Below are 21,439 nucleotides of genomic sequence, written 5' to 3' on the forward strand. Positions count from 1 at the left end.
GCACCCGAACATTTTTGTACCCCTGACACACAAAGACACAATGTTTTAAAAAAACCAAAACAACAGAACAAAACCCAGGGCTGGCGAGGTTAAGGACGTTCATTGTCTAATGTTCCAGGGGCTTCATTTCTATCTCCAGCAACCACATGGTAACTCAAAATTGTAACTCAGCTTCTGGGGCATCTGACAACCGCTTTTTTTTTTTTTTTTTTTTTTTTTTTTGGTTTTTCGAGACAGGGTTTCTCTGTATAGCCCTGGCTGTCCTGGAACTCACTTTGTAGACCAGGCTGGCCTCGAACTCAGAAATCCGCCTGCTTCTGCCTCCCGAGTGCTGGGATTAAAAGCGTGCGCCACCACGCCCGGCTTGACAACCGCTTTTAGCCTCCCGAAGATCAGAGAGTATCAGGTACACGTGAGGTACACAGACATACATGCAGGGAAGACATCCATACATACAAAATAAAATAACCAGCCCAGCAATGGTGGCGCACGCCTTTAATCCCAGCACTTGGGAGGCAGAGGCAGGCAGATTTCTGAGTTCGAGGCCAGCCTGGTCTACAGAGTGAGTTCCAGGACAGCCAGGGCTACACTGAGAAACCCTGTCTCAAAAAAACCCAAAAACCAAAACAAACAAACAAAAATAACCACAAGAAGCCCAGCCAGAAGCCTCATCTGTACTGCTGCATCTTCTCAAAGTAGCAAGGAATGGCCACATGGTGAGAATGAATGATCCCGGAGCTTTCTGGGGCTTCTGATGGAGATCACAACATTCTTGGATGGGCTCAGGTATAGTATTTACAATTTAAAAGAACCCTGTAGAAATCAGAGGCCTGGGGAAGGGTGGCCTATGGTTATCAATTAGGAGGCTCGAAGGGCAATTGGTTTAGGTTTGAGGCGAGCCTGGACCACAGACTGAATTTTAGTCATCCTGGGCTACAGAAGAGAGCTCTGTCTTAACAAACCGAGGTAAATAAAGTAATAATTATAAATGCCATGTGGATTTAATTTTCTGCTTATAAGTGCTTAGAACATGGGGCAGGGAGGGTAGTGCAGGTGTTTCTCTGCAGGAGTGGATTTTTCTCTTTTTTTCATTTGGGGCCTTGGGATCTGACTCATTTCCCTTTGTACACTGAGCCGTCCTGCCTGCCATGGGAGTATTTTTTTTTCTCTCCATCAATATTGGATGTTGAACCAAGAACCTTAGCCTTTGGGGGACATTCTATCTCTGAGGTACATCTTTAGCCTATTATTATTACCTTTTCTGCTTTTTTGTTATTATTTTCTTGGATTTTTTTTTTACCTAGGGCTGAAGCCTAGGCTGGTCTAGAACTCTCTCTGTAGCTGAAGACTTTGATTTTGAGTTTTTGTTTGTTTGTTTGTTTTCTTTTTAAAAATATTTATTTATTTATGTGCGTACACTGTAGCTGTACAGATGGTTGTGAGCCTTCATGTAGCTGTTGAGAATTGAATTTTTAGGACCTCTGCTCGCTCCAGACGGCCTCACTTGCTCCTTCCTGTCAACCTCGCTCACTCAGTCCCTGCTAGCTCCAGCCCAAAGATTTATTTATTATTATAAATAAGTACACTGTTGCTGACTTCAGACACACCAGAAGAGGGCGTCAGATCTCATTACTGGTGGTTATGAGCCACCATGTGGTTGCTGGAATTTGAACTCAGGACCTTTGAAAGGGCAGTCAGTGCTCTTAACCACTGAGCTATCTCTCCAGACTCTTGTTTTATTTTTCAAGACAAGCTTTCTCTGTGTAGCCCTGGTTGACCTGGAACTCACTCTGTAGACCAGGCTAGCCTCGAACTCAGAGACCCATTTGCCTCTGTCTGCTGAGTGCTGGGGTTAAAGGCATGCAGCACCACCCTTGCTGGGCTGACCTTGAAATTCTGATCCTCCTCCTTCCATCTCCTGAGTGCTGGAACCACACGCATGAACCACCACATCTGGCTATTTATCTATTATTGTATGTATTACATTTATCCATTTATTGTGTGTGAGGGGAGTGGTACTCATGCCAAAGTGCACATATGGTTAGAGGACAGTTTTCAGAACTTGTTTATTTCCTTCTTACGGTGTGGGTCCTGGGGACTGAACTCAGGTCAGGCCTGGTGACAAATGCCTTTACCTACTGAGCCATCTTACTGGTCCTTGATTTTCTTGCTGTTTGTTTTCTTTTGTTTTGACACAGGGTTCTGTGTAGCCCTGGCTGATCTGGAACTCACCCTGTAGACCAGGTTGGCCTCGAACTCAGAGATCTGCCTGCCTCTGCCTCCTAAATGCTGGGATTAACAGCATATGCCACCACTGCCTGGCTTATCATTTTAAGTTTTAAAAAAATTGTAATTTTTATTATTTTTTTAAATTTACTGGTGTGTGTGTGTGTGTGTGTGTGTGTATGTGAGAGAGAGAGACAGAGACAGAGACAGAGAGACAGAGAGAGAGACTGGTTGAGAGTACACAGGCCATGTATGTATTGAGATCAGAGGGCAGCTTTCAGGAGTCCATCCTTTCACACTACTGAGGCAGGATCTCTCTCTCTCTCTCTCTCTCTCTCTCTCTCTCTCTCTCTCTCTCTCTGCTGTTACAAAGTTGCCCCAAGCTAGCTGGCCAGTCTCTCACCACAGGGATGCTGGGATTACAGATTCCTGCTATGTGCCACCTGCCTTTTTACAAGGATTCCAGGGATGAAGCCCAGGTCATCCATCAGGTTTGGTGGAAAGCGCCTTTACCCAGTGAGTCATGTCTTGGGCCTCAGGTACAGTTTGCTTGTCAGTTGTTGTCTGGTGAAGCTAGCTCCTTTAGCCATTCACTGCACAGTGATGGGTCTGCCCACATTGAACTATGGAGCTGATTCCTGATGGTCCTGTAGGTTTAGGATGAAGCCTGAGAAACTCCTATCACCTGAGGACGCTGTCCCCATGGTAACCAAACTCATGCTTTCTGTTTGTGGAGATGTTGTAAGAATCAAGCCTGTTTCAAAAACCAAAGTGCTATACAGGGCTGGGATGTGGTTTGGTAGAGTGCTAATCTAGTATGCTGGGAGCCTTGGGGTAAGCCTGTGCCCTAGCACCCAGGAGGTGAGTAAGGTAAGATGGAGGCTAGCCTGGGCTGTGTGAGACCCTCTGTCAAAGGAAACAGTGTAACAAACTACTCTAGGGTACATAGTAACTCACAGATGAAGCCCAACTCCTGTTATTAGTCATTGTGTAGCTACTGTGAACTGAGGGATGAAGGGAGGGGGAGGAAGTCCAGGAAGATTCCCCGGAAGCTCCTGAAACTTAGAGGTTTTGCAAGCGGGGGTGGGGGTGGGTGGGGAGGGAGGCCCTTGCCAGGTTATGTTCAGCAGTCACAATTACTGGGGAGAGAAGACTCCGGAGCAGATGAGCTGCCTGTGTGTTTTTCAGGAAGCTCCAGTGACACAGCTTTAGTGAGTCACCCATGCTGAGGAGCGAGTGGCTTTTAGGTCACCCCATGTTCCATTAAGTAGCCCCTCACTACAGCCAATGTTCTTTTTTTTTTTTTTTTCTTTTTTTTTTTTGGTTTTTCGAGACAGGGTTTCTCTGTGTAGTCCTGGCTGTCCTGGAACTCACTCTGTAGACCAGGCTGGCCTCGAACTCAGAAATCCGCCTGCCTCTGCCTCCCAAGTGCTGGGATTAAAGGCGTGCGCCACCACGCCCGGCCCGCCAATGTTCTTATTAACTTTGCTCATTGGTTTTTAAATGTGTATGGGTATTTTGCTTTCATGCTCCATCTGTGCACCATGTGTGTGCAGTGGCCTCAGAGGCCAGAAGAGGACGTTGGATGCCTTGGGACTGGAGTTACAGATGGTTGTGAGCTGCCATGGGGGTCCTCTGGAAGGCATGCTCTGACATGCCTGGCTTTTTAGCCTGATGCAGGAGATTTGGATACCAGTCAGGTCCTTTGGACTGGGCAAATGATCTTAACTGCTGAGCCATCTCTCCAGTCCCCTTCTTCCCTTCTTCAGCATTTTAAAAAGTTTCAATAAAATGTGTGTGTGTGTGTGTGTGTGTGTGTGGGTGTGGGTGTGTATGGGAGAGGGGCAGGTGCAAAGGTCAGACAAGGACCTGTCCTGCTCTGTCACTTTGCAACTCATTCTCTTGAGATAGGCTCTTTCACTTAACCTGGAGCTAGGCTGTCACCAAGTCCCAGAAATCCTTCTGCCTCTGTTGCCTCTTGGCCCCCAATGGCAGGGCTACAGGCTGCTCTGACATGCCTGGCTTTTTAGCCGGATGCACGCGATTTGAACATCAGTCAGGTCTCCTGACTGAGCAGCAAGTGTTCTTATCTACTGGGACATTTGTCCAGCCCATTTTGTCCTTATTTTAGAGTGTGTATATAAACAGAAGTTTCCTGTGAGACGTGCTTTGGTGTTCGGCCAACAGCATTCTCTTACATCTTGTTTACCAAGTCTCTCGATTGCCTTGAGAGAATGAGCAACACACACCACTCAGCCTGTGTAAGCGCTCTCTGTGGAAGATGAGGGCATTCGTCAGTGACGTGTTTCTCAGATTGCATCCCTGTCACTGAGTGCTGTGTGACTCTACCCCAGCAACAAGTGGTTCAGTTTCTCAACTCCTTGTGGCATGGCTGTGACATTACTTTGTAGTATGTCTTTTTGAAGTTACATTGTGTGTGTATGGGGGGGGGGAGGGGGAGGGAGAGAGAGTGAGAGAACTACAATATCCATATGGAGGGGTCAAAGGATAACCTGTGAGAACTGGTTCTCTCCTTCTACCATGTGGGAACAAACTTCCGTCTTCAAGCTTGGTATCAAACACCTTTACCTGCAGAGCCTCTCACTGGCCCTTTGTGGTATTTCAAAATTCTGAAATTATTGTGTTTGGTTGGTATAGATGCTATTGTTACCTAAAACAATCTGAAGTATGACTTGTTTTATCTTTAAGGCAGCCCCATTTAAGAATTTAGTGATTCTAGCTGGGCTGTGATGGTGCATGCCTTTAACCCCTGCACTTGGGAGGCCAAAGCAGGTAAACCTCTGAGTTCGAGGCCAGCCTGGTCTACAGAGTGAGTTCCAGGATGACCAGGATACACAGAGAAATCCCAACACTCCCGAGGTAGAGAGAAGAATTAGGAAGTTCAGAAGTTTAAGATCATCCTTGATTACAAATAAGTTTGATGCTAGCCTGGGCTACATCACACCTGATTTTAAAAAGCAAGCCAGGTGTGATGGCCCACGCCATTATCCCAGCACCAGGGAGGCAGACCCAGGAAGATCACTGAGGCCTGGCTGGGAATCTCACTAAGTTGTCTGGTCTAACCTTGAACTCTGTCAGTAGCTCAGGCTGGCTTCAAAAGTCCTCCCACTTCAGCCTCCCCAGTTCTGGAAGAACAGGTGTGCACAACCAGATGTGCCCAGCCCTAGGCCTTCCTGGGGTTACTGGGCCACTATGTGTATTGGTGGGGACCTCAGGGGCATCAGTTAGGTCTAGGCTCCACTCTCAGGGTGATTCTGTGAGGCTGTGGGCCAAGAAAACCACCCATGTGCCCTATCTTAAGATCTCTGACTGCAGCCGGGCGTGGTGGCGCACGCCTTTAATCCCAGCACTTGGGAGGCAGAGGCAGGCGGATTTCTGAGTTCGAGGCCAGCCTGGTCTACAAAGTGAGCTCCAGGACAGCCAGGGCTACACAGAGAAACCCTGTCTCGAAAAACCAAAAAAAAAAAAAAAAAAAAAAAAAAAGATCTCTGACTGCACACAACAAGCAAACAAACCCCCCTAACAGCAATAAAAGCCACCCCAAAGCCCCCCAAACATTAAAGGGTCTCCAAGCCTGACATCATGAGTTGATCCTTGGAACCCACTTGGTTGGAGAGAAGGTAAGACTTCCACAACCTGAGTGCCACCCGTGCACTGGGGCCCTTGTGCTACTACACCACAAACAAACAAATATAACCGAAAACATTACATTTCAGTTCTGAGACCAGGTCTCTCTTGTATGTAGCGCTGGCTGTACTCAGACTCACTATGTAGATTGGGCTGACCTTGAACTCTCAGAGGTCTACTGGCCTGGAACTTACAGAGATTCACCTGCCTCTACCTCCTGATGTTAACCCAGTTCACAAAGTACTTACTTCGAAAGCCTGAAGACCTGAGTTCAACCCCTTTATTTTATTTTATTTTTTTTTAAAGATTTATTTATTTATTATATGTAAGTACACTGTAGCTGTCTTCAGACACTCCAGAAGAGGGCGCCAGATCTCGTTACGGATGGTTGTGAGCCACCATGTGGTTGCTGGGATTTGAACTCTGGACCTTCAGAAGAGCAGTCGGGTGCTCTTACCCACTGAGCCATCTCACCAGCCCTCAACCCCTTTATAAAACAGGGAGCTTTGGGGTGTGCACTATAAGCCCAGCACTGGGGAGACAAAGACAGGGGATCCCTGGGGCTTGCCTGACCTATTTAGTAAGACCCAGGACTGTAAGAGATCCAGTCTCACAAGGTAAATGGGGGACTGGGGAGATGGCTCAGTGGTTATGAGTGCCTACTGCTCTTAGAGAGGACACAAACTGGGTGGCTTATTAACAACCTGCAACTCTAGCTCCAGGAGATCCAGCGCCCTCTTCTGGCCTCTCTATATACCTGCACTCACATGTGCATACCTACAAAGAGACACTTAAGTGAAAAAGAAATCTTTCTAATGTTTTTTTTTTTCCAATTAAAAAAATATTTATTGCCGGGCAGCGGTGGCACATTGGGAGGCAGAGGCAGGAGGATTTCTGAGTTCGAGGTCAGCCTGGTCTACAAAGTGAGTTCCAAGACAGCCAGGGTTACACAGAGAAACCCTGTCTCAAAATAAATTATTTAATTACTTTAAGTATATGAGTACTTTGAGTACTCTACCTGCCTGCATACTTCCATGCCAGAAGATGGCATCAGATCCCATTACAGATGGTTGTGAGCCACCATGTGCTTGCTGGGAATTGAACTCAGGACCTCTGAAAGAGTTTACAGTGCTCTTAACCACTGAGCCATCTCTCTAGCCCAATTTTTATAGATTTGTATTTCATGTGCATAGGTGTTTTGCCTGCATTTATGACTGTATAAGGGTGTTGGATCCTAAGGAACTGGGTGGAAATTGAATCCGGGTCCGCCAGTCAGTGCTTTTAACCTCAGAGCCATCTCTCTACCCCAAACTAAATCTTAAAAACCACAAAGGTTGATAGTCCCCAAGGAAAGACGCCCGAGGCCAACTTGTGACATCCACACATGCAAAGCTGCAAGCAGGTACAGACACAATTGTAGCAACCAGGCTCCACCTTTCTTTAGAGAGCAGGGATGCTGGCCATCTCAGGTCATGGAATCTGCTCTGGGTGGGATGACCTGCATTCCAGCCCTGCCCTTGCCCAGCCCTAACAGGTGCCTGAGGGACATCAAGGTGGCAGGATATGGTGGCCTAGATTCCTTGGAACCCAAAGCTGCTGTGGGAATGGGTCAGCCAGCCTGCAGGGCACACCCTATGGCAGTTTGGGGCTCTGTGGTATCTGTCCTGAGGGCAGGGTCCACTGAGAAGGATCAATAACACCTTGATTGACAGGATTCCAGACTTTTTTTTTTTTTTTTTTTGCTTAGGTTAGACCTTCTACTCTTGATCCTCTACTTCCGCCTCCCAGGTGCTGAGGTTACAGACCTGCACCTCCATACCTGGCCTGACCCAAAAACCTATTAGTTATTTATATAGACACACACACACGTTTTGCAGAGCACATGTGAAACTTAGAGAAAAAACATAAGGGAATTGGTTCTCTCCTTCCACCATGTAGGTCTCAGGGATTGAACTCAGGTCTCCTGGCTTTTTACTGCAAGCACCTTTATCCAAAGAGCCCTATCTCCCAGGCCCTGATATAATACTTGCCTGATATTAATTTCTCTTGCTTCCCTACTCCTCTCCCTCCCCCTTTCTTCTTTCTTTCTTTCTTTCTTTCTTTCTTTCTTTCTTTCTTTCTTTCTTTCTTTCTTTCTTCCTTCCTTCCTTCCTTCCTTTCTTTTTTTTTTAAGATTTATTTATTATTATAAGTAAGTACACTGTTGATGTCTTCAGAAGAGGGTGTCAGATCTCATTACTGGTGGTTGTGAGCCACCATGTGGTTGCTGGGATTTGAACTCAGGACTTTGGGAAGAGCAGTCAGTGCTCTTACCTGCTAAGCCATTTTACCAGCCCTCTTTCTTTCTTTCTTTCTTTCTTTCTTTCTTTCTTTCTTTCTTTCTTTCTTTCTTTCTTTCTTTTTTTTCTATGTTTTTTTTTTTTTTTTTTTTCGAGACAGGGTTTCTCTGTATAGCCCTGGCTGTCCTGGAACTCACTCTGGCGTCGAACTCAGAAATCTGCCTGCCTCTGCCTCCCAAGTGCTGGGATTAAAGATGTACGCCACCATGCCCGGCTCTCTTCCTTTCTTGCACATGGATATGGTGGCCTTCCTTTTTTTTTTTTTTTAGTTTTAAATTTTGTAGCCCAGCTGGCCTTGGAGCCCTTATCTCCCCTGCTTCTGTCTCCTAAATGCTGGGATTACTGGGCTGTGCCTTTATGCCAGGCAAATTTTATTTCCTCCCTCCCTCCTGCCCTCCCTCTGCCACGCCCTCTGTTTTGTAAGACAATTCTCATTATGTTTTACTGATGGGCTTCAAACTCCCATTCTTCTGCCTTCTGAGTAACCATTGCTCCGGGGGGGGGGGGGGGGGGGCGGGGGTGGGGATGCTTCCTGTGGTGACCTGTTCCAAGCTGGGATGTAGTGCCTTCTCTGGATCCCAGTGGGTGTTTGGCTTTGCTGCATGAGGGGCACTGAGTCCTCTGACCAGGAGTATTCCAGGGTCGGGGAGGGGCAGCAGAAGAGTGCATGTGCAGTTCTCTAAGGAAACAGGAAACAGCAGCACAGACAAGCGGTGTCTACAAGAATTTTATAAGTTGGATGTGGGGTTGCATGTCTAGAGTCCTAGCTATGGGGGAAGCAGAGGGAAGAGGATTGAAAGTTGGAGGCCACCCTGGGCTATACAGTGAGACTCTAGCTCAAAAACAAAAGAGTTGGGATGCAGAGCCCCTGCCTAGAATCCCCCAGGGAGGGGCTGGGGGTGTGGCTCAGTGGTAGAGCCCCTGCCTAGAATCCCCCAGGGAGGGGCTGGGGGCGTGGCTTAGTGGTAGAGCCCCTGCCTAGAATCCTCCAGGGAGGGGCTGGGGGCGTGGCTTAGTGGTAGAGCCCCTGCCTAGAATCCTCCAGGGAGGGGCTGGGGGCGTGGCTTAGTGGTAGAGCCCCTGCCTAGAATCCTCCAGGGAGGGGCTGGGGGCGTGGCTTAGTGGTAGAGCCCCTGCCTAGAATCCTCCAGGGAGGGGGGCTGGGGGCATGGCTCAAGCTATAGAGCACCTGCCTAAGAATTTCCTGTCATGGGTTTGGAGGCATGCCCTGCTTAGGAGAGAGAGACAGTGAGACACACACACACACACACACACACACACACACACACCCTGCTTAGGAGAGAGAGACAGTGACACACACACACACACACACACACACACAGATTAAAATTTTAAAATTCTATCATTCTCCCTATGACAAAATGGTTCCTTCCTTCCTTCCTTCCTTCCTTCCTTCCTTCCTTCCTTTCTTCCTTCCTCTTCCTTCCTCTCTCTCTCTCTCTCTCTCTCTCTCTCTCTCTCTCTCTCTCTCTCTCTCTCTCTCTCTCTTTTCCTGAGGCAGTGTTTCACTGTGTGGCCCTGGCTGTCCTGGAACTCACTCTGTATAGACCAGGCTGGCCTCTGCCTCCCAAGTGCTGGGATTAAAGGTGTGTGTCACCACACAGCATGTTTGATTCTTTTAAAAATTCTTTATGTTTATATGAGTACACTTCAGCTGTAATGATGGTTGTGAGCCACCATGTGGTTGCTGGGATTTTAACTCAGGTCCTTCGAAAGAGCAGTCAGTGCTCTTAACTGCTGAGCCGTCTCTCCAGCCCCAAGAAATCTTTAACTGGTTGTGATCAATTAGTTGTAAACACCACTACTCTCAGACCAACCAAAACAGTGAACACTCTCCCCCCGTTGGGTAATCGAACCCTGGTCTCCTGTGACAGGAGGGGATACTCACCACTATACTAACGAGGACAAGGTCTTTTAAAAATTCTTATTGAGAGATGATGGTTCAGTAGTTAAGAGTATTTTTGCTCTTGGTTTGTTTGTTTGGTTTTGTTTTTTGAGACAGGGTTTCTCTGTGTAGACCTGGCTGTCCTGGAACTCACTCTGTAGACCAGGCTGGCCTCAAACTCAGAAATCCGCCTGCCTCTGCCTCCCAAGTGCTGGGATTAAAGGTTTGCACTGAAAGACCCCCGAAGGGAGACCCTCACTCAAGTCTCGGGACAGCCGCGAACCCAAGAAGACACTGAGACCGAACTCAGAATATAGGAAGGAAGATTTAATAAAGGCACAACGAGAAAGCACATAAACCAGAGCTCTGGGGTCGAAACTCATACACCTAGCATGGTGTAGAGGAGAATCGACCCCGACCCAAATTTTTCTCAGGCTTATATAGGAAAAAGCCAAGGGGGGAGCCGGGTAGGAAAAGTACAAGTTTGCGTAACTAAGGGGTTTTGCCAAGGGTTTTTCCAAGGGGCTTTCCAAGGGGCTTTCCGTAACCAAGGGGTCGTGTCCTATATTTGGCAATGCACCCGATCTATTGGAACATTATCTCAAAAATGTTCTTGGGGTTGTTCCAGGAAGCCTTTATCTAAAAAATGTTCCTGGAACAGTCCTCAATTGGGAGGGGGTCGGACTCTGGGGTGAAGAGTTCAGGAATGTACTCTGGGGTGAAGAGTTCAGGAGTGTTCCGGGAACAATCTCCAGATGGGAGGGGTAGGACTCTGAGTTGAAGAGTTCAGGTGGCCAGTAATTTTCCTCCTTCATTCCCCACTCCTTTTAGTAAGTAGCTCTAATCTTAGAGCGAGTTTTCAGCCTCTTGGAGGACCCGATATTGTTGTCTTAGTACCATAACCTGCACTGCATTTATTCTTTCTCTAATAAAAGCTACTAACTTATTGAGGATGCAGGGGCCAAAAGTAAGCAAAAGCATAAGTGTAATTAAGGGTCCTGCTATGGTGGAGAGGAGAGTGGTGAACCAAGGGGACTTAAACCAGCTTTCGAACCATCCTTGTTGGCTTTCTCTTTCTTTTTTACGTATATCTAGGCGTTCTCTAAGTTTGGCCATAGAATCTTTGATTACTCCTGAATGGTCAACATAAAAACAACATTCTTCTTTTAGGGCAGCACAGAGTCCTCCTTCTTTAAGGAATAATAAGTCTAATCCCCTCCTGTTTTGTAACACTACTTCGGACAGGGAAGTCAAAGATTCTTCTAATTTGGTTATAGACTGTTCTATAGTTCTAAGATCAACATCCATAGCTGTACGTAATTCTTCATAGTATTGGGGGGTCTTAATTAAGGCAGCGGTCCCTGTACCTACTCCTGCGGCTACTCCCAATCCTAAAAGTACTGCCAAAGTTAAGGTAACGGGTTCTCTTTTCCAGCGGACCCGGTGATCAAATTTGTCTAAAAAGGAGCTATCATCATGATATAGGAATCTAGGAATAAGTTGAACTAAAATGCAGAAATCTTTGGAACTATTAAAAACAGACATAGATACACAAGGAGTGAGACCGGTATTGCAAGCCCATACTGTGTCTATGGGGGGCACTAGATACTGACCACTTTTGTTAGGCTGGATGTTCTGGGTCTGATTACAGAGGTGCCCTTTATCCTGAGGTACCTGGCCTAAACAAAGCCCACTCCCTGAAACTGCAGCCAGAGTCAACTTTCTGTTTTCTCCCCAAAGGCATTGAGAATGATCTGAAGTAGTATTATAAGTCCTGATCTGAGCAATTCCTTCATAATAAGGGGGCCTAGAGGCATAGCATAACCAACATGATTGAGTCATATTAGGATTAGTCCTATTTAAAACTAAAAAAGCTCCTTGGACTAGACTGACCAGACGGCTCTCTGTATCTAGGGGCGGTGGGGAAACTAAGGTTGGCTTTATGAGGGGAGTATTAGTCCCTAGGGAGGGTCCCACTGTGTTAGGCTGTGGGGTTGGTGGAGCTGGTGCGGCCGGGACTTTTGGGGGAGCTGGTGCGACTGGGGGGCCCTGTTCCATAAGGACTTTGTTGGGCCCTATGGGTGTTACCACCAGGTCTCTCACTGTCAGTCTGATCATAAAAATGAACCCAGGGTCTCTTGGTGGAATGTATACGCGCCAACCCCACCTATTTCCTTTAAGCCAACTCAAACGATTTTGTTTCCCTTTTTCGGTGAATTTTATAAGTAGGGGGTTGCAGTATTTACCTTTGCATGGTCCTGGGGGGCTGTTTTTAAGAGCGCACCCATTTTCTGGATATTTATGGGGGTTTCTTTCTCCTTGGTTTGGCCTGTCATAACCACTACCTCCGTTTTACCGTGATTAGGTCCCAGTCAGAGGAAGGCTTCCAGTAGGCTTCCCCTGTCGTTTCACATGTCCATTTACCACAAAAATAATCTGATGCCCCTCCACATTCTTGTTGAAGCCTCCCGCTCCGACCCTGACCGGGGCAAACATAAAAATGTGCAGCTCTAAGATTAGCTCGGTAGAACTGCCCCGAACATCCATACGTGTTCCCTATTCCACTCGGAACACACCGCTGTTCAGGGGGTGGGTTACTAAGATCAGTATGATCGGGGAGGTCCCAATTGGGAGATCCTGCTGCTAACTTACAGATGTCAGGGGTGAGATCAGGCCACCAAGTCCAAGGGGGATGGACAGCAGTGACTGCCCATACAATGTTTCCCTCCTCATTAAGCACTTCCCAAGACTGTTGAATTGGAGCATGAGGGTTGTGGTTCCCTAGGCTTAGGGTGGCACCCGCGACACAAGCGAAGTTTAAGAGGATTATCAGTAGCTGCCACCGTCCAGTTGTCTTCATGGTTGCCTCTTCCCTGGCTAGGAGCCTTCTTGACGTGGGAGGCGTGGATCCAGGCGGCGATTCCGTCTACCTTTACTGCCGTGGGAGTTGTTAACAGCACCAGATATGGTCCTTTCCACCGAGGCTCAAGAGTGCCAGTGCGATGTCGTCTGACAAGGACCGAATCTCCAACCTGGAACCCGTGGGGCACTGCCGTAGTCCCTGGTGCATAAGCTTCTTTGATCTGGTCCCAGATCTGTGTTCTGACAACTTCTAAGGCCTTTAAATGGGTAAACAGAGCAGAGGGTGAGGAAGAGTCAACACAGGGATCCAATATCCCGCCAGACTCGGTCAAGGGGGGCGGTCCCCCATGTAGAATTTCATAAGGGGTAAGACCGAAACGTCCAGGTGTGTTTCGGACTCTAAGAAGCGCAAAGGGAAGGAGGGTCACCCAGTCTTTACCGCCGGTCTCAATAGCTAATTTAGTTAGGGTCTCTTTTAGAGTCCTGTTCATTCTTTCTACCTGCTCTGAGCTCTGGGGTCTATAAGCACAATGTAACTTCCAATCAGTCCCCAATTGTGAGGCCAATCCCTGACTTACCTGGGCAACAAATGCGGGCCCGTTGTCTGAGCCAATTACCTTGGGGATCCCAAACCTGGGTAGGATTTCTTCAAGGATCTTCTTGGTCACCACCTGAGCGGTTTCAGACTTAGTGGGAAAAGCCTCTACCGATCCAGAAAAGGTGTCTATAAACACCAGCAGGTACTTGTTGCCATACATTCCTGGTTTAATTTCAGTGAAGTCCACTTCCCAGTAAACTCCGGGGCGATCTCCTCGTTGTCTCTTTCCTTGTTCTTTGTAAGGTCGGGCAGCATTGGTGAGAGCACAAGCCTGGCAGGAGTCAATTACCTGTTGTACCACCGAGTTGAGTCTTAAAATATAATAATCGGAACCCTTGATCAGCTGTAGGAGTTTATCAGATCCCAGATGAGTCAGTTGATGTAATTTTTGGACATAGTCTCTTCCTTCTTTTGTAGGTAAAATAATACGCCCATCTACAGTCCGCGCTAGCCCCCTAAAATTGAATTCCTGCGCCTGTTTGCGACAAACCATGGAATCTAATAGTTTAAAATCTTCATCAGAGTAAGTATAATTAGGACTGGTTGCCGGTGAGGGCTCTGGCAGGGGCCTGCCTCTTTCTACCATGATTGTTACCCCCTGAGCTGCCTGCTTTGCTGCTACATCAGCCATCTGGTTTCCTCGGGCCACAGGATCCTGTCCTTTTTGGTGGCCCGGACAATGGATAATAGCCACTTTCTTTGGCATATGTATAGCCTCTAGGAGGGCCAGAATTTCTTCTTTGTTTTTAATGTCTCTACCTGCCGAGGTAAGTAGCCCCCTCTGTTGGTAGATGGCCCCATGGATATGGGCTGTAGCGAAAGCATAGCGGCTGTCAGTGTAAATGTTGATCGCCTTACCTTCGGCCAACCGCAGGGCTTGGGTTAGCGCCAGGAGTTCAGCCTTCTGAGCCGAAGTTCCTTCTGGAAGACCACTCGCCCAAATTACCTGTTTTCCATCTACCACTGCCGCTCCTGCTCTTCTTTTTCCTTCTACCACAAAGCTGCTACCATCTGTGTACCAGGCAGGCACACCTGGCCAAGGCTGATCAGTCAGATCCCTCCTCGTTACCAGTTTCTTCAGCCAGGACATTAGCACATTGATGTACAGGAGTGGAGTCATCCGTCAAGGGGAGGAGGGTGGCAGGATTGAGGATGGCAGGTGGAGCAAAAGTTACTCGATCATTTAGTAACAAACTCTGGTAGTGGGTCATCCGGGCATTAGTCATCCACCGGTCAGGGGGCTGTCGTACAATACTCTCCAGAGCATGGGGAGCGATTATAGTCACATGCTGACCCAGAGTAAGCTTGTCAGCGTCTTTAACAAGCAGGGCTACTGCAGCAATGGCTTTCAGGCAGGAGGGCCAACCAGGCGACTGGGTCGAGTTTTTTAGATAGGTAGGCCACTGGCCGCTTCCAGGGCCCCAGAGTCTGAGTCAAGACCCCGCGGGCTACTCCAGCCCGCTCATCAACATATAGGGTAAAAGGCTTAGTCAAATCTGGCAAAGCCAGAGCGGGGGCTGCAAGCAGGGCTGCCTTTATGCTGTCAAAGGCTTTTTGGTGTTCTTCAGTCCAGGTGAATGGGACTTTTTCCTTAGTAAGTGGATATAGAGGGGCCGCCAGTGTTGCGAACCCTGGTATCCAGAGTCTGCAAAAACCTGCCGTCCCCAGAAACTCACGTACTTGGCGCGGGGTGGTAGGGGTTGGGATCAGCATCACAGTCTTTTTTCTGGCCTCGGTGAGCCACCGCTTTCCTTCTCGGAGGGTGTATCCTAGGTAGGTCACCTCGGTACGACATAGCTGAGCTTTCTTGGCCGATACCCGGTACCCCAACTCACCCAGTTCATTCAGGAGCTTCTTGGTTCCTTCAAGGCACAGTTCCTGGGTTGAGGCTGCAACCAGTAAGTCATCTACATACTGTAAGAGAGAAATCTGAGGGTTTTGCGCTCTAAAAGGCGCAAGGTCACGATGGAGCGCTTCATCAAAAAGAGTAGGGGAGTTCTTGAATCCTTGGGGCAACCTCGTCCAGGTTAGCTGACCCGTATATCCTCCTTCTGGGTCCCTTTGAGGTGAACTGAACTTGAGCTTTAAGTTTGGTCAACAAGTCTCGTCCCAGAAGGGGCGCAGGGCACTCAGGAATCACAAGAAAAGAGTGAGTTACTTGACTCTTTCCTATTTCTAAAACTCGCTCAGTGGTCCAGGGGTAAAATTTACTGCCAGTGGCTCCCATCACCATAGTCTTCTTGTTTCCTAATCGTCCTAACGGTTTAGTCAAGACTGAATGCTCTGCTCCTGTGTCTATTAAAAAATTAACAGGAGTCCCCTCCACTGAAAGTGTTACCCTAGGCTCGGGGAGGGGATCCGAGCCCAGACTCCTCTAGTCTTCTTTCATAGTCAACACCTTGGGTTCTCTTGACTTCCTTTTGGGGCAACTTCTGGCCCAATGTCCTTTCTCTTTACAGTATGCACACTGGTCTTTTTCAAGTGGAAGTTTCTGTTCTCCCGGAGGTCTTCTTGCCCTGTTGCCCAGGTACCCTGACTGTCCTTTCTCTGACCTTTTTTCACCTACTACTATGGCCAATATTCTAGTTAAGTTTCTCTCTTGGCGGCGATCACGCCGGTTCTCTCTCTCTTCAATCTCTTTCTTTTCTCTCTCTCGCTTCTCTTCCTCTGTCTCCCTTTTGTGATACACTTTTTCAGCTTCCTTTACTAGATCCTGTAAAGTATAATCTTGGAGCCCTTCTAGTCTCTGTAACCTTTTCTTAATATCAGAGGCGGACTGACCAATGAAAGCCATAGCCACGGCCGCTTTTTGACCCTCTGAAGAGGGATCAAACGGTGTATACCTCCTGTAAGCCTCCATTATTCATTCTAAGAAAACAGAGGGTGGCTCCACTGGACCCTGAAGGACCTCTCTTACCTTGGCCAAATTAGTGGGTCGCCGTGCGGCCCCTTTGAGCCCCGCCACTAGAGTCCGGCGGTAGACCGTGAGACGCTCCCTACCTTCCGCAGTGTTGTAGTCCCAATTAGGACGAGTCAAGGGGAAGGATTCATTTATGAGATTGGGGAGATTAGTGGGGGTCCCATCTTGTCCTAGGACATTCTTCCTGGCTTCCAGCAGTATCCTTTCTCTCTCCTCCGTGGTGAAGAGGACCTGCAAGAGTTGCTGACAATCATCCCAAGTGGGTTGATGGGAGAACATAAGTGATTCAAGGAGCCCAATAAGCCCAGAGGGGTTTTCTGAGAAGGGAGAGTGGTTAGTTTTCCAATTATATAAATCAGAAGAGGAAAAAGGCCAGTACTGCAAAGGAATGAGATCATTAGGTCCTGGCGCTGGCCCTCCCACATGTGCTCTAAGCGGCAAGGCGACTGTTGAATCTGGCCCCCCTTCCTCCCCAGGGCTTCGGCCTCGGCGGCTCCTAGTCCCCCCCGCCGGTCCCTGAGCCCCTCTCGCTGTTGGTCCCTGTGGCGGGGCGGCTGCAGGTGGCTGTTGGGGCAGGGGGTAAGGGGGAGGTTGGGAGTCCATCCAGAGGAGGTCGTCAACCTCTGGATAAATCTTGGGGGGTGCTGAGGGACCGGACTTTCCGGCTGCATCAGACCGGACAATCGCGACCATCAGTTTCGAAGGATTTGGAATCCAAGGCTTGACCCACGGAGGTGGGAACTGAACAAGATTCTGCCAAGTCACAATGTAGGGGATCTGATCAGGGTGACCTCCTTCTTCCTGGAAAACAATCTGCCTGACGGCGGCGATTAGTGACAAGTCAAAAGCACCTTCTGGTGGCCAACCCACTCCAAATGTCGGCCACTCGGAGGTGCAGAAGGTCTGCCAAGGACCTTTTCTAACTTCGACTGACTGGTTGTGAGCTCTGACCTTCACCTCTCTCCAATGCTCCAGAGTTAGAGACAGGGGAGAGGAGGCAGATTGTCCCATTTCTAGAATAATAGCAGACACAACAAGAGCGGACACGAGACTGAGACAAAAAAGAAACCAAAAACAGCGGCGACTTCACGTCGACCACAGGCAACTTACAGAATCAGATGGCCTCTCCAAGGCCGGCCGATTTAGACCTTCCACCAAAGTGATGGTCTCTTGGCCTTCAGAGGGGTCCACCAGGCGTCCCCGGTCCTCCCCTGTTCCGCCTGGGACGTCTCCCAGGGTGAACGGACGGTGGACACCTGGACACGTCTATCCTTATCCACCCCGCGTTCCCTCTCGGAGCGCGGTCTCAGGTGCACGTACTGAGCACAGAGCGTCCGCAAAACCGAAACTGCGATCGCACCAGATACGGAAACAGAACACAGACACCAGACCAAAAACAGAGCAGAAAATCTTACCTTCAAGTGGGTCTAGGACTTCTGGGTGGTCGCGCAAATCCCGGACGAGCCCCCAAATGAAAGACCCCCGAAGGGAGACCCTCACTCAAGTCTCGGGACAGCCGCGAACCCAAGAAGACACTGAGACCGAACTCAGAATATAGGAAGGAAGATTTAATAAAGGCACAACGAGAAAGCACATAAACCAGAGCTCTGGGGTCGAAACTCATACACCTAGCATGGTGTAGAGGAGAATCGACCCCGACCCAAATTTTTCTCAGGCTTATATAGGAAAAAGCCAAGGGGGGAGCCGGGTAGGAAAAGTACAAGTTTGCGTAACTAAGGGGTTTTGCCAAGGGTTTTTCCAAGGGGCTTTCCAAGGGGCTTTCCGTAACCAAGGGGTCGTGTCCTATATTTGGCAATGCACCCGATCTATTGGAACATTATCTCAAAAATGTTCTTGGGGTTGTTCCAGGAAGCCTTTATCTAAAAAATGTTCCTGGAACAGTCCTCAATTGGGAGGGGGTCGGACTCTGGGGTGAAGAGTTCAGGAATGTACTCTGGGGTGAAGAGTTCAGGAGTGTTCCGGGAACAATCTCCAGATGGGAGGGGTAGGACTCTGAGTTGAAGAGTTCAGGTGGCCAGTAATTTTCCTCCTTCAGCACCACCACTACCTGGCACTCTTTTGTTTTTTAAAATTTATTTGTATAATATTTTGACTGCATGAACATCCCATGTGGTTGCTGGGATTTGAACTCAGGACCTCTGGAAGAGCAGTCAGTGCTCTCAACCACGGAGCCATCCTCTCCATGAATCAAGGATTTACTTCGCTCAGAACTGTGGAGCTTCTGGTGTTGGACCCATTGTGGCTCATCTCTGGTGAAAATCTGATAATACCTGGTGTCAGGAAAGTGGGAGTACATGCGAGAGTGGCCAGAGTAGAACTGCTCTAATCTCTTCCAAGAGTGGTGCCTCAGAGACTTGATTACCTTCTGAGAGGTCCTAGTTCTTAAAGATTGTACTGCTCTGCTGGACATGGTAGGCCATGTCTATTATCATAGCTTTCAACAGGTAGAGGTAATAGGCTATGGTGGGAGGCAGAGACAGGAAGATCTCTGTAGCTAGGGCTATGTAGTGAGACGCTTCCCCCCCCCCCCAAAAAAAGAGGCTGAGGCCAAGGCCATCCTGGGCCAAATACTGACACCCTATAAATGAACAAATCAAACCATAAAAATGTACCTAGAGGCCAGGGCAGTGGTGGTGCACACCTTTAATCCCAACACTGAGGCAGAGGCAGATGAATCTCTGCATTCAAGGCCAGCCTGGTCTACAGAGTGAGTTCTAGGAGATCCAAGGCTACACACAGAAACCCTGACTCAAAAAGCCAGAACTTTTTTTTTTTGAGGGGCTGGAGATGGGTTTAGCTGTTCTAGAGGACGCAGGTTCCATTCCCAGCTGCCACCATGGCTACTGATATCCATCTGCAATCCAGCTCCAAAGGATCTGCCGCCCTCTTCTGGTCTCTGAGGGCACTGCAGGCACTTGCATACATGCAGGCAAAACACATAAACACATACATACAAAATAAGAAAATTCTTTAAAAGAAAAAGAAAAATTTTTATTTTGTTTTTGTTTTTTTGGTTTTTTTTGGACACAGTGTCTCACTATGTTGCCCTGGGTAGCCTGGAGTTTGCTATGTAGGTCAGACTGGCTTCAGAGTCAGAGATTCATCTATCTCTGGAGAGAGTGATTTGGATTAACGGCATGTATAAACTTCTAACATATTCCTTTTTGTTACTGGGAGAGGCACACTTTGTCACATCATGCATATGAACGTTAGAGGAATTGGTCCTCTCTTCCCACCATGTGTGTCTCAGGGATGGACCTCGGGTTTGGCAGCCAGCTCCTTTGCCTACTGAACCATCTCACTCAACCAAGTTACCCATTAATGCATTCGCTCAGATAATCAATAGATATTCCAATCCCCCTCCTTATGCCAAGTCACGTTAATCCTAAATCCCTCAGGATAATGGAGTCAGAACCCTTAGGAATAAGGAGAGTGTTCTCTGTAGGGCTGGTGTTCAGAACCTCCAGGGAAAGATGTTTGTGGGCATGGTGGTGTCCACCTGTAATCTCAGCAGTCCAGAAGCTCAGGCAGGAGGGTCCCATCTTCTAGGCCAATGTAGGCTACAATTTGAGTCCCTGTCTTAACCTGAACACACCAACCAACCCAGAATCCTGTGTGCTTTATAGCTTGTGCTCAGATCTCTGACGAGAGCTACAGGCATGCTGCCTGTGTTGTAAAGTGTTGGGCATGTGGCCAAATGCTTGCTGTTTGTAGAGCCATTCAAAGGATTCCTGGAAAACTCAAAGGAAGTTTGTTCTCTCCTCTCTTCATCTTCCAGATCACCTAAGGGCCTGCTAGTGTGAGAAGGTGGGTGGGAAGGAGTGGTAAGACAAATGGGCGTTCCAAAGTGAGGTTGTGAAATTGTCCTTGATCTTGAACCGCTGCAACTGTGCCAATGTAAGTAGGATGCTGATACCCAGAGCACAGAGCATCTAAGAGCAGCTTGTTACCATCGACGGCTGCCTGCGACCAGGCATGGGTGGGAGCCAGTGCTAATAATCTGTAAGGTTAGCTTGGGCTGGCCCTCCCTTCCTTCCTTCCTTCCTTCCTTTCTTCCTTCCTTCCTTCCTTCCTTCCTTCCCTCCCTCCCTTCCTCCCCTCCCTCTCTCTCCCTCCCTCCCTACTTCCTTTTAGCTTACAAAAAGCAGGTTATTAAAAGAAAATAATCTGAGCAGTCCTGTTCATAGAGAAATCACAATGACCACTCCCCCACCTTTCAGTGCTATCAGAGGGGATGGAAGGAACATTTTCAACACCCCCCCCCCCCCCCGCCCAATCTTCATCCCTGATTGAAGCAAGATCTCTGAGGGTTGATTGGGCTCCAGGTCCAGAGGGATTGGTTGTTTCCTCCTGTAGTCCAGAGGTTAATACACAGGGACATGGATGGTGCATCATTGGACCACATCCTGGGCTGCCTCCCTGGCTGGGTGAGGAGAGCGGTCCACCAGTCATTCTGTAGATGGTTACCTTGCCAGAAAGATTGGTAACATGAACAAAGGTATCACTGAAGGTTGCAAGAATGTGGCAGATGCCGAATACATTCTCTCCTTCAGCTACTTGAGGGCTGAGGCCGATTGATGACTTTTGTCTATACCTTCCCCGTGCAAGGTGACATTCTGTGCATTGCTTTCAGACTCCTGCACCAGATATTCAGATATTCCATTCTTTTTGTTTTGTTTTGTTTTTTCCAGACAGGGTTTCTCCCGGCTGTCCTGGACTCACTCTGCAGACCAGGCTGGCCTGGAACTCAGAAATCTGCCTGCTTCTGCCTCCCAAGTGCTGGGATTGAAGGTGTGCAACACCATTACCCAGTTTCATGTAACTTTTAAAGATAGGCTCTCGCTGGGTGGTGGTGGTGCACGCCTTTAATCCCGGCACTTGGGAGGCAGAGGCAGGTAGGTGGATTTCTGAGTTCGAGG

Source organism: Mus caroli, unplaced genomic scaffold, assembly GCF_978045245.1.
Source record: "Mus caroli unplaced genomic scaffold, Mus_caroli_1 scaffold_4, whole genome shotgun sequence".
NCBI classification, from domain to species: domain Eukaryota; kingdom Metazoa; phylum Chordata; class Mammalia; order Rodentia; family Muridae; genus Mus; species Mus caroli.